The sequence below is a fragment of the Mustela erminea genome, chromosome 8 (assembly GCF_009829155.1).
Source record: "Mustela erminea isolate mMusErm1 chromosome 8, mMusErm1.Pri, whole genome shotgun sequence".
In the NCBI taxonomy this organism is placed as follows: Eukaryota; Metazoa; Chordata; class Mammalia; order Carnivora; family Mustelidae; genus Mustela; species Mustela erminea.
Window position 1 is genome coordinate 82115000 of NC_045621.1, and position 14395 is coordinate 82129394.

At 33.3% G+C, this 14395-nt stretch overlaps 1 long non-coding RNA gene across 2 annotated transcripts in view; it reads right to left on the bottom strand.

The window, feature by feature from the left end:
- The window catches only part of LOC116596886, a 215116-nt gene that overhangs the window by 12258 nt on the left and 188463 nt on the right, over nt 1–14395 (bottom strand). Inside the window, exon 3 of one of the 2 annotated variants that reach the window (XR_004288347.1) lies at nt 7693–7816. The exons of the other annotated variant lie outside the window; for it this stretch is intronic. This is a non-coding gene — a long non-coding RNA (uncharacterized LOC116596886). The remainder of the gene's footprint in view (nt 1–7692; nt 7817–14395) is intronic. 2 annotated transcript variants of the gene reach the window in all.

Below are 14395 nucleotides of genomic sequence, written 5' to 3' on the forward strand. Positions count from 1 at the left end.
GGTATGAAGTGACATCACATTGTGGTTTTGATTGGCATTTTCCTGATGATTAGTGATGCTAAGCATCTTTGCATGTACCTGTTGGCCACCTGTACGTCTTCTTTGGAAAAGTATCTGTTTGGGTCCTTCTGCCCATTTTTAATCAGATTGTTTTTGGCTACCGAGTTGTAAGAGTTCCTTATGTTTTGGATATTAACTCCTTGTCTATTATATGGTCATGTATAGCTTTTAAATTCATGATGAATTTAAGTAGGCCTGTAATGTTCCCAGGTCAGTTAGGTGTTGGCCAAACGTGCTGAGGGAAAAAGAAACTTTTTCTGATTCTCCCAAAGATGGTACATAGCGAGTACCATTTTACATTCCATAGCAAGGAAATTAATTCATTATATACATACATTGAATAAAGGCCACCCAAAAATACCATGTATTAATGCCTGGAACCAGTAAACATTATTTTACAAAGAGAAGGGGTATTTTCAGATGTGATTAAAGGATTTTGAAACAAGCAGATTATCTTGAATTATCCAGATGGGCCCTAAACGCAATCATAAAAGTCCTTATGAGAGGAAAGCAGATATATACAGAAGACCAGGAAGCAATGTGGCCATAGAGCCCAAGATTGAAGAGATGTGGCCACAACTCAAAGCATGCTGGCAGCCACTAGAAGCTGGAAGAGACAAGAAGAGGACTGCTCACTTAGAATCTTTAGAGAAAGTCCTGCCAACATCTTGATTTTGCCCAGTGACACATATTTCAGATTTCTGGTATCTAGAAAAGTGAGGAAATCATTATCTGTTGAATTAAGCCACTAAATTTATGGTAATTTTCACAGCAGCCATAAGAAATTAATACACAAACAATGACCTAAGCTTGTTATAAATACCCAAACAATATGCCTAGGTAACATATGGCAATAAGTCTTAAAGTTATTTTGGTATACATGAAAGTTACTCATATGGATACATTATTCATCTTGTACCAGAATATATCCTTATTTATTTATTTATTTATTTATTTATTTATTTATTTTCAGTGTGACAGTATTCATTGTTTTTGCACCACACCCAGTGCTCCATGCAATACGTGCCCTTCTTAATACCCACCACCTGGCTCCCCCAACCTCCCACCCCCCTCACCCCTTCAAAACCCTCAGGTTGTTTTTCAGAGTCCATAGTCTCTCGTGGTTCACCTCCCCTTCCAATTTCCCTCAACTCCCTTCTCCTCTCCATCTCCCCATGTCCTCCATGTTATTTGTTATGCTCCGCAAGTAAGTGAGACCATATGATAATTGACTCTCTCTGCTTGACTTACTTCACTCAGCATAATCTCTTCCAGTCCCATCCATATCGCTACAAAAGTGTACCACAATATATCTTATTATTTATAGTAGTTACTCAGTTCATTTCATTTCAGGTGATAATTCCAGGTATATAATCATATAATCTGCATGCAGGGGTTTAACTTCACTTTACTGATTTTTAAAAAACTTCTAATACCTTTCTCTTGGCTGATTTCCTTCACCATAATGTTAAATGACAGCCATGGCAGTGGGCATCTTTACAACATTCCTGACTTGTACAAATGAATTTGCAGTGCTTCCTCTTTCCTCCTTTGCCCCCAACACCTGCTTAATCTGTCATGAACTGTAAGGACAATGAGTAAGCTTCCCACATCTGGTGTGTTTTGACTATTTTCTTGTACCTGCACTGTTTTTGTTTTATAATGGTTGGTGTCATGTTATCTGGTTTGCAGATATTCATAACTGCTACATTATCAATGAATTACACTCTTTACATTAAAAAATAACTTCATTCATCTTCCAAGATGTTAATGTGGACTGATTCCTCTGGTCTGAAGTAAGTATTTTGTTGGCTTTTATTTGCCTTAATTTTTATCTTTAGTTTTCAACATTCCTAAAATTCTTTAATTTGTGTTTCTTGCATATATCAGAGAATAAAATTTTGCTCTGTGTTTTAGCTAGAAATCCACTTTTTAAAAAACTAACATGAGGGGCACCTGGGTGGTTCAGTGGGTTAAAGCCTCTGCCTTCCGCTAGGGTCATGATCCCAGGGTCCTGGGATTGAGCCCTGCATCGGGCTCTCTGCTCAGCAGGGAGCCTGCTTCCTCCTCTCTCTCTGCCTGCCTCTCTGCCTACTTGTGATTTCTGTCTGTCAAATAAATAAATAAAATCTTAAAAAAAAAAACCCCAAAACACACAAAAAAACCTAACATGAATTAAGTCCATTTACATAAATTCTCTTGGCTGATTCCCCTCAGTATAACATTAAATGATTACTGTAACGGTGGGCATCTGGTAAATAGAAATGATCTTCATTTTATTATTATTTCAATATGTTTTCTGGAAATAAAACAAATTTTTATTATTGTTATCTCATTTTTATTCATGTTTAGTTCCTCTCTATCTCTGTTCCAGTAGTTAGAACTTTATGCAACTTTTTTATAACTTTGTTTTTTACTTGCATATCTATTTGTTTACTACCATAAGCAATTATGATATTAACATATTTTCCATTGCTTTGTCCTTATTTTCATTCACTTGTCCTATTTGTTAGTATTTTTCAGTGTTTTTCTTTGTACTCTTCAACTCTGCTCATACTTTTATTATTGGCAGCTTTAACTGACCTATCATTTCCACCAACAGTGAAGAGGGTTCCCCATTCTCTGCATCCTCACTAACATGTCCTTAATGTACTTTCTATAATGCTTCGTCTCCCTTGTGGTCTTTCCAATTTAATCTTTGAAATAAATACTTCTTCCGTAAGTTTTGCCAACTCATAATTCATCTCTTAATGTTTTAAAAACATTTTCCCTGACTTGCTTTCTAGACCATGAGTTTCATTCTGAGGTAATTGCTTTATTTTCTCTCTTCTCTCTCTGCCTCTGTTACCATCCATCCATCCCTCCCACCCTTCCTCCTTGCCTTCTTTTTTCATGGAGAAGTCCATACAATAGATTTTCATCAATATTAAGATTCAGATATAATCCCCAAACCCTAAAAAAGGCAAAAAAGTAGCTGAGACTAGCAGAAAACATATAAGAGTAGGTGAGGAGAAACAGTCTTGGAGAAATGTAGTGGTAAACGACCCTTGTAGTGAAAAGACTATACTGTAAAGGACCCCTAAAAAATGAGAGCAAAAATGACCTGAAAGTAAAAAAACATAATTAAGTTGTCTTGTTTGCAATCACAGGTATGGGAACAGAGGTGAGCTGAGCTGTCAACAGAATCCTCAGGTTTAAAGAACCAGAGAGGGTAGGAGCTACACAAAGAATACACAGACAAGCCTACTCCCTTGGGAAGACTAGCAAATGTGAAACAGTACTCTGGACTCTCCCCTACCAATACACACATCCCTCTTAAAAATGCCTACCCAGCTAAAACCATTATAATCAGCCATATGCAAACAAAAAGGAACTACTACAGTACTGTTAAAATAATACTCTAAAAAAAAGATGATAAGAATAGCAAAAACATAGTAATAGGCAGCATCAATCACTAGAAAATGGTAAATTGAATACTTTCATTTGTGTATTAACCGTTTGCAATTCTTTGATAAACTGCATGTTCATGTCTTTTATACAAATGCATTTTCTTTTCTATATTGAATTGTTGCACTCTTCCCATATTAAGAAAATCAGCATCTTCCTTATTATAGCTACCAAATATTAATTTGTAGGTTTTCAAGTAACTTAATTTTTGGAATTTTTCTAATTACTTAGAAATGTTCATAGTTAAAAAAACCAGTCTATTATTTTATGGCTTTTAAGAGTTGCTTTTTAAATAAAACACTAAAGTTATCACTCAATGTTTTTCAAAAATGTCTTAAATTCCACAAATCCATCAATACCATACTTAAAACCCATAAATGACTTCTGTCATGGTTAAAATAAAACCTTAATATAGTATTCCTTCGCATGAACTCTAAGGTCCTTACACGTTTGGCCCCTTCAATCTCTTCAGTCTCATTTCAAACCACTCTTTCTCTTACTTTCTCCATACCAGCACATGGGATTTCTTGCTATTCCTCAGACACATTAGTTCTTGCTGACCAACCAGCCTTTCTATGTGCTGTTCCATTCTTTTACTCTGGCCACTCTTCCCCAATTCATGGCTTTCACTTCCATCATCTGGGTGGTTTCTGCTTCAATATCATTTTCCTAGAGTCTTTCCTGACCACCATATCTAAACTAAAATAACACTACCAGCTCTTCATCATCCACTAACTGCTTATCATATTTTATTTTTCTTTCTAAAACATCTCACTTTCTGAAATTACATTCTGTAACTATAAAATGGCTTAGAGTCTATCTCTAAAAATAGGTAGTGAGCTCCATGAGGGCAGGGACTTTGGCTCCTTCATCGTATATATGAGCTTCTATAATAATCCCCAGTAAATAATTGGAGAACAAATATTTTTTAAAATGAGTGAATGAATAAATAAATGATGTTTCCAATGCTTAACCTTAAAAAATGTTTTAAAGCACTTTTGAAGAATTGCCCACATTAGTTAATAAAGAGCATATGAAGACAAACTATTTAGATCAAAAGCACTTCTTTAGAAGTTCTTGTTTTTAAATTTTGCCTTTATGATGTTCTGTGTTTTTAAAACCCATCAGTACATGTATAACATATAATTTCTTCTGTGGTGACACCAGATCACATGTGTATTTGGAAACAATGTAGCCTTGATTTACATTTGCTTTACATGCTACATTTTTAAAAAATTTTATTTATTTATTTGACAGACAGAAATCACAAGTAGGCAGAGAAGCAGGCAGAGAGAGAGGCAGAGAAAGAGGGGGAGGCAGGCTCCCTGCTGAGCAGAAAGCCCGATGAGGGGTTTGATCCCAGGACCCTGAGATCACAACCAGAGCTGAAGGCAGAGGCTTAACCCACTGAACCACCCAGGCGCCCCTACCTACATGTTACATTTTTATAAAAACTGAGATTTTTTTTGTTTATAACCTTTTTGAGAAAGTAAGTGTAGTAAATTGCAAAATCCTTGCCTGAGTGCATTTAGCTACTAGTGTGGGCATACAATAAATATTACATTACATAATGCATTAGAAAATTTAAGCTAAAAAAAAAGAAAAGAAAAGGTAAGATGAGAAAGGGTGGCAGTTTAAAGTAGAATGGTCTTATAAGAAGAAAACCAGAAAATTCAAAAGTTTGTGGAAATTAAACAACATACTACTAAACAATCAATGAATCAAGAAATCAAAGGAGAAAGTAAAAAATAGCTTGAGACAAATGAAACTGGAAATACAATGTATCAAAACTTATGAGCTGTAACAAAGACAATTCTAAGATGGAAGCTGATAGAAATAAAGGTCTGCATCAAAAAACAAGAAAAATTTCAAAGACAGAGCATAGCTTTATACCTTAAAGAAAAAGAAAAAGAGTAACAAAGCCCAGAGTTAGTGGAAAAAGGAAATAACAAAAATCAGAGCAGAGATAAATGGAATAGAGACTAAAAATAGAGAACAAAAATTAAACTAAGACCTGGTTCTTTGAAAAGATAAAATTGACAAGATAGATGGTCTTTAGATACACTCACCAAAAAAGAGAAGACTTGAATAAATAAAACCAGAAGTGAAAAAGGACACCTTATGATACCACAGAAATGCAAAGAATGGTAACTATGAAGAATTCTATACCAATAAATTTGACAATGTAGAAGAAATGCATAAGTTCCTAGAAATATACAACCTACCAAAAGTGAGTCATGAAAAATCAAAAATCTGAACAGACTGATTCCTAGAAGAGAGACTGAATCAATAATCAAAACATACCAACAAACAAAATTCCAGGATCAGATGGTTTCAATGGATGAATTCTACCAAACATTTGAAGATGAATTAATACCACCAGTCCTTCTTAAATTCTTCTAAAAATTAAGAGGAAGGAATGTTTCCCAATCATTATACAAAGTCAGCATCACCCTAATACCAAAACCAGACAAGGATGCCACAAGAAAATTGTAGGTCAATATCCCTGATGAACATAGATGCAAAATTCTCAACAAAATAGCACATCAAATCAGCAATACATCAAGAGGATCACACATAATGATCAAGTAGGATCTACTCCAAGAACACAAGAATGTTTCTACATCTACAAATCAATCAGTGTGATACACCACATTAACAAAACAGAAGTTAAAATCATATGATTATCTCAACAGAATCAGGAAAAACATGACAAAATTCAACATCTTTTCATAAGAAAAACTCTCAACGAAGTTTTTCTGGGTGTAGAGGGAATGCACCTCAATATAGTAAAGGCCATATGTGACAAGCCTAAAGGTAATGATTATCTCAGTTGTAAAAAATTGAGTACTTTCCTTTAAGATCAGGAACAAGACAAAGGTGCCAACTCTCATCACTTTTATTCAACATAGTATGTAAATAGAGTCCTGGTGTGAGCGATTAGGCAAGAAAAAGAAATAAAGGCATCCAAACTGAAAAGGAAAAGGTAAAATTGTTATTAGTTGCAGATGACATATTTTATTTAAAATTCCCTGTAAAATGTACCAAAAGACGTTAGAATTAATTAAGTAAAGTTACAGGACACAAGAGCAAAATGCAAAAGTCTACTGCATTTCTATACACAAATAACAAATTATCAGAACAAGAAATTAAGAAAATAATCCCATTTGCAATTGCTTCAAAAGAATAAAAAATACCTAGGAATAAATTTAACCAAGGAGGTGAAAGACCTGTACACTGAAAACTACAGGACATTAGTTAAAGAAATTGGAGAAGATACAAATAAATGGATAGATATTCTATGCTCATAGATTGGAAGAATTAATATTGTAAAAATGGCCATACTACTATAAGCCATTTATAGATTCAATGTAATCCCACAAAAATAGAAAAAACAACCCTAAAATGTATATGAAACCACTTAAAAGACCCTGACTAGCCAAACAGATCTTGAGAAAGAACAGAATTTGGTGGCACCCTGCCTCCAAATTTCAAACTACCTTACAACAACAGCATGGTACTGGCACAAAAACACACACATAGATCAATGGGCCAGAACAGGGATCCCAGAAATAAACCCATGCATATATGGTCAATTAATTTATGATAAAGAACCCAAGAATATATGATGAGGAAAGGACAGTATTTTCAATAAAAGGTGTTAGGAAAACTGGACAGCCACATGCAAAAGAATGAAACTGGACCATTATCTTATACCATCCACAAAGATTAATTTAAAATGGATTAGACTTGAGTATAGACCTGAAGCCGTAAAACTCTTAAAACATGTGGTAAGCTCCTTGATATTGGTCTCACTGATAATATTTTGGATTTGATAACAAAAGCAAAGGCAAGAAAGGAAAAAAATAAATTAAGTGGGACTACATCAAACGAAAAAGCTCTACCCTCTCAAACTCTCAAAATGAAAAGCAAACTACTGACTTAGAGAAAATATTTACAAATCACATATTTGATAAGGGGTTAATATCCAAAATGCATAAAGAACTTGTAAACTCAAAAGCAAGCAAGCAAGCAAATAAATAAATAAATAAATAAATAAATAAATAAATAAATACTTTTCCAAAGAAGACAAATAGATGGCCAACAGGCACAGGAAAAGATGCTCAACATCACTCATCATCAAGTAAATGCAAATCGAAACCCCAATGGGATATCACCGCATACCTGTCAGAATGGCTCTTCTTAAAAAGACAAGCAACAGGTGCTGGAGATCATGTGGAGAAAATACATGCACTGTTGGTAGGAATGTAAACTGATGCAGCCACTATGGGAAACAATATGGAGGTTCCTCAAAAAAATTAAAAATAGAACTATTATCCAGCAGGTCCACTTGTGGGTAATTTTCTAAAGAAAATAAAAAACCATTCACTTGAAAATATATATGCACCCTCATGTTCACTGCAGCATTATTTACAATAGCTGAGACATGGAAACAACTAAGTGACCATCAATGGATGAATAAAGAAAGAAAATGTATGTATATTTCACTTATATGTGAAATCCAAGAAATGGATGAATGAAAGAAAACAAAAACAGATTCTTAAATATAGAGAACAAAATAATGGTTGGTAGAGCAGAGATGGCTGGGTGAGGGATAGGTGAAATAGATAAAGGGGATTAAGAAGTATAAACTTCCAGTTATAAAATAAGTCATAGAGATAAAAATTATATCATAGGGAATACAGGCAATAATATGATAATGATGTGTTTGGTGATAGATGGTGACTGTACTTGTGATGAGTACTGAGTAATGTACACAATTGTTGACTCAATATGTTGTATACCTGTAACTAATATAACACTGTACGTTAATTATACTTCAACAAAAAAGAACATGGTTAAAGGAAGAAAATGCATATATAATGGAATATTAAGGAACCATTAGAAAGGAATTGTGGAATGTGGTGTATGTATAATGGAGTACTATTATTCAGCCATAAGTAATAAAATCTTGCCATTTGAGACAACGTGGATGGATACTGAGGGCATTATCCTAAATGAAACAAGTTGGATACAGAGAGACAAATACCAAAAACCCTAATACCATATGATCTCACATATATGTGGAATAAAACAACAAAAGACTCCCAAAACCATGAGCTCACAGAGAGACAATAGATTGACGGTTGCCAGAGGTGGGGGTGGGCGTGGGCAAAATGGGTGAAAGGGGTCAAAGGAACAAATTTCTAATTATAAGATAAGTAAGTCCTGGCACTGTAATACACAGCATAGTGACTATAGTTAAAAATACTGTATTCCGGGGTGCCTGGGTGGCTCAGTGGGTTAAGCCTCTGCCTTCAGCTCAGATCATGATCTCAGGGTCCTGGGATGGAGCCCCACATCAGTCTCTCTGCTTGGCAGGGGGCCTGCTTCTCCCTTCTCTCTGCCTGCCTCTCTGTCTACTTGTGATCTCTCTCTCTGTCAAATAAATAAATAAATAAATAAATAAATACTGTATTCCATTTTCAGTTGCTAAAAGAGTAGATCAGAAAAAAAAAAAAAGAAATAGAATGGTCAGATAAGTCCTGTTGGGGAGATGAAATTTAAGCAATTGTTTGAAGAGGATGAGCGGACTTCTCAAGATAGTCAAACAAATGCATTTCAGGCTCAGAAAAAATTCTAGAAGAGCAGTTTCAAATTTTTAAGGAATATTAGCATGGGATAAACGTACAATTATTTCTCGAGATGATTATTTTAGAAGACTTAACATTCATTTGCATGGGATGGTATGTTTTTTTAAAAGTCAAATCATTTTAGTCATATTTTAAATGATAGTATACTATACATGATATCTTTGTAGAGTTAACACTCATAGGAAATATAAAGATTCACAGACTCAATATTGATAACAAATGTTTTTCCCTTTAACACAGGTCATTTATTATTTGTTGTTTTTCTTTTAAATGCCACAGTTGAAGGTATGAATTAATACTGAAATGCTAAAATGTAGTAATATTAAACTCACCATCAAAAGCCTGACACATTATTTGCCTTTCTAATAGTTTTTTGCATCAGTTTGGATAGACTAGAATGCAGTTATTCAGTTAAACACTAATCTAGGTATTGCTGTGGAGATATTTTACGTATTATTTTATTTTCATTAACATCTTCAATCCACATAATCCACAGAAACATAAAATCATTATAAATTCACTGCATGAGAAAATGTAAGCTTACTGAGCTTTCTCTGAGTGTTTAAAATAATATCATAATATAAAAAAATTAATTGCTTTACGAGCAGTATTTTATTTACTCCTTACAAGAACATGAGGTACACGGAGCACTAGGTATTACACACAAACAATGAATCATGGAACACTACATCAAAAACTAATGATGTACTATATGGTGACTAACATAACATAATAATAATAATAATAAAGAACATGAGACAGGTATTACTCATATGCCCATTTTATGGATGAGGAAGCCAATGCATAGACACTGAGAAACAAAACTAGGTATTTAGAGATTGAGTTGTCATGAGACCATGAGAACCCATGCAACTAACTGGAGTGCGAAACAAAACAAAAAGTCTTCTAAGTTTAGTCTTTTTCGATGTTGGTAAAAGTTAAAGAAATTCAAACTACAAGAACTCTGCAGTACAACTTTACACTTTTTGCAGTTAAAAAGAAGGATAGTGTTAAAAACTATCAAGGCTTCGGAGAAAATGATGCAATCTGTATTGATTCTGGTAATGGAAAGTAGTTTTAATTTTTTAGAAGTTAGTGTAGCCAGTCATTAACAATTTTAGATGCTATGGCATAATAATTCTACTACAAAGAATAAACTCTCTGCAGATGACAAAAAGGAAAACCAGATTTTACCTAAATCACATGTTAACAGTAAAATGTTGTAAATAACCTAAATGTTCAAGCAAAGATAAATGAAGAAGCAAGATGGTTTATCAACAGAATACATAACCATTAAAATGAAGACTACAGAGAAGCATTTTCCAATGATAACATATGAGATCCTTTATACAAAGTACTCTATGATCTTCTTGGAGAGCATCACACATATTAGCACATGAAGGTTTTCCTATAGAAAAGAAATTTCCTTTGATGTTCAATTGAGTATTTTCCAAACTTATCTGAAAACAAAATAAAGAATGTATATTGTTTACAAATTTAGGCAGAGTTCAGTAATAACAACTTGTTTGTGCTCAACTCAGTACCAGATGGGGCAGCTTGAAGGCCTGGGAGTGGAATCATCTGAAATTTGCTTGATCACGTGCCAGATATGACCTCTTATGTTACCTGGGCTTCCTCACAATACGGGGGCTAGGGTCCAAAGGGTGAACACTCCAAGAGAAAGAGAGAGGCAGAGCTGTATTATCTATCATGACTAAGCTTTTGCAGTTGCCTAGTATCAATTCCACTACATCTATTCATCCAGGCAGCCAAATTTCAGGGAAGAGGGAAACATTTCACTTCTTAATGAGAGAGTAGAAAGGTTCTGGAAGAACATGTGGGATCAGAAATATTTCTGTTGTGATTTTTGGCAAATACAATTTGCCACATATTTTTAAAGTAATAACTACCAATTTCCCAAGTTTGGTAAATGTTGATGGATGTATAACAAAAAAAGCTATATAATGTATATATTACATACATATTATCTATCTTTTCATATATATACTTATACATATACTCATACCCACACACTATTTGGCCTAGAGAAAAATTCCCTGTATTTGACACAGTAAAATAGTCCCAATCGTTGTGAAATGAATTAAGAAATTTCCATCCAAATTTATATGAACAATAACAGAAATTAGTTTTCCCATCGACCAGCTCAGTTTTCCATTGACCACTTGGATTATTGTATTGTCTACCTTCTTGTATTTCACAAGAGACAAGTTTTCAAGACACTAAGTCTTACATTAGTGATGAAAAAAAATCTTTTTTTTTTTTTAAATTTATTTATTTGACAGAGAGAGAGATCACAAGTAGGCATTTTCTTTTTTACCAGAGTTTTTCAAAGTACTTCCTTTGTGTAGTTACAGCCACCAAATAGAAACTATTTTTTTATGGTGGTGAAAAAACATCTTTAAACAGCTCCTGTTAATTACCCTTACAAATGTGACAGGTTAAAGCAATATAAATGAAATCAAACTGGAAAAATCTGATGTCTATGGAAATTTAAAACTTGGTGAGAATGTTGGGAATGAAAAGTACAGCATAGAGTATTTAGTCAATAATACTGTAATAACTCTGTTTGATGACAGATATGATGATATGAACTACACTTACCGTGGTGAGCACTTTTTAATGTATGTGATTGTTGAATCACTATGTTGCATACCTAAAACTAATGATACATGTTAAGTATACTTTAACTTTTTTAAAAAGTAATACAGGAGTCAAAAAACAAACAAACAAACAAACAAAAAACAACCACGGAAAAACCTTAGACTTAAAATTATCTCCTATACATCCTTTCTCAAGAAACCTCTGGAAAATGTATTCCACAGAAAATGAGAAAACAAGAGAAAAAAAAGGTTTAAGGAACAGGAGTTTTACGCAGGAAAGAGAAAAAGGGAATCTCACAAACAAGGTTAGAGATATCCCAGAATGATACCTGTGCCATTAGGGATAGCAGCCAAACCAGACTGCAATGTGACTCAAGTTGAGGGTTTTCATCAAGATTCCCCACCAGCTATTGTAATGGCTTTTCCTATTTCTCTTCTTTTATTTCTAGATCAGTCTAGCAAGAAGTTTATCAGTTTTATTAATATTTCCAAAGAACCACCTTTTGCTTTCACTATCCTTCTATTTTTGGTATTCCATAATTTATTGATTTCTGATTTTATATTATTTTCCTGTTTCTAGTTACTTTGGGTTTAATATACTATGCTTTTCTTTACAATTATAAATTTCTCTTTAAGCACTTAACTATATTCTACAAATTTTCTGTGTTTTTATTATCATTAAGTTCATACATAGTTCATATTTCCTAACTTTCCTTATGATTTCTTATTGATTCATAGATTATTTAGAAGTATGATGCTTAATTTCCAAATATTTGGGAATTTTTCATACTTTTTTATTATTGGTCTGTAACTTAATCCTATTTTTTCCTCCCCCACAGAGAACATATTCTGGATGATTTTAAATCTTCTAAAATTTACTGAGACTTGTTCATGGTCCAGCATATAATCTATCAATGAATGTTCCATGCAGAGCACCAAAGAATTCATAGTCTGGTGTTATTCAGTATACGTTCTACAAATGTCAATTAGGTCCGGTTGGTTTTTACTGTTGTTCAAGGTCTCTATTTACTTACTGGTTTGTCTACTTGTTCTAAGAACTGTTGAAAGAGCATAGTTGAAACACCCAACCATAACTGTGGATTAGTGTATTTCTCCTTTCAACACTTATCAGTTTTTGTTTTATGTATTTTTAGGCTCTATATCTACACATGATGGTATGTACTTTCGATGTCTTGGATGTCTTTTAGCAGTATAAAATTTCCCCTTTATTTATGAAAAAGATGTCTTTCTTCTTCTCTAGATGTCTATTTTGTCTAATATTAATTTAGCCACCTCAACTTGGTGATTTTTGTTAGCATGGTTCATTTTACTTTTAACATCTACCTGTGTCTTTATATTTAAAATGTACTTCCTCCATCCAGTACACTAAGGGTTGGCAAATTATGGCCCATGGGGGAGACACTTTTTTTGGTAAATAAAGTTTTACTGAAACACCGATACAACCACTTGTTTACATTTTGTCTATGGGTGTTTTGGGAGGCTACAACAGCAGAATTGGGTAATTGTAACTGAAACTATGTAGTCCTCAAATCTAAAATATTTACTATCTACACTTTGATGAAATGTTTGCCAACCACTGTGGTATAGAATTGTTTTACTTGATTTTTATTAGTCTAACAAAATAAAACAATTCACTGGCGTGTTTAGACAATTTACATTTAATATAATTATTATATAGTTAAGATACAAATCTTCTTGCTATTTTCTATCTGAACCATCTCTTCTTTCATCCTCTGTTCCTGCCTTATTTTGAACAAATTTAATTTCTTAGTATCCCACTATACTCCTCTACTAACTTATTAGCCATCTCTCTGTATACCTTTAGTAGTTATTCTGGGGCTTAGGTATGCAAATTTAACTTAGCATAGATTTAAATAATATATCACTTCCTAAATAACATAAAAATCTTGTGACATTTTATCTCCAATTCTCCCTCTGATTTTTTGCCCTATCATCATACATTTTACTACTACATACATCAAAAAACTCACAATATTTCGTATTTTTTTACTTTTTTGACAAACAATTATTTTTTAATTAAAATATATTTTCAGTATAACTGTTATATTCATTTCAGGTGTATAATATAATGATTCAATAGTTCTATACATTACTCAGTGCTCAACAAAAGAAATGTATTCTTAATTTCCTTTATCTATTTCACCCATCCCTGTACCCACCTCCCCTCTATCAACCACTGGTTTGTTCTCTGTATTTAAGAGTCTTGTTTTTTTATTTGTCTCTTTTCTTTGTTTGCTCATTTGTTTCTTAAATTGCACATATGAGTGAAATATTTTATTTGACTTTCTCTGTCTGACTCATTTCACTCAGCATTATATGCTCTAGGTCCATCCAGGTTGTTGCACATGGCAAGATCTCATTCTTTATTATGACTGAGTAATATTGCCATATATATATATATATATGGATATATATATCCATATATATATATATGAGTAATATATATGTATATATATATGAGTAATATTGCCATATATATATATGTATATATATACATATATATATGCTGCATCTTTTTTATCCATTCATTTATAGATGTACATTTAGGTTACTTCTGTATCTTCGTTATTG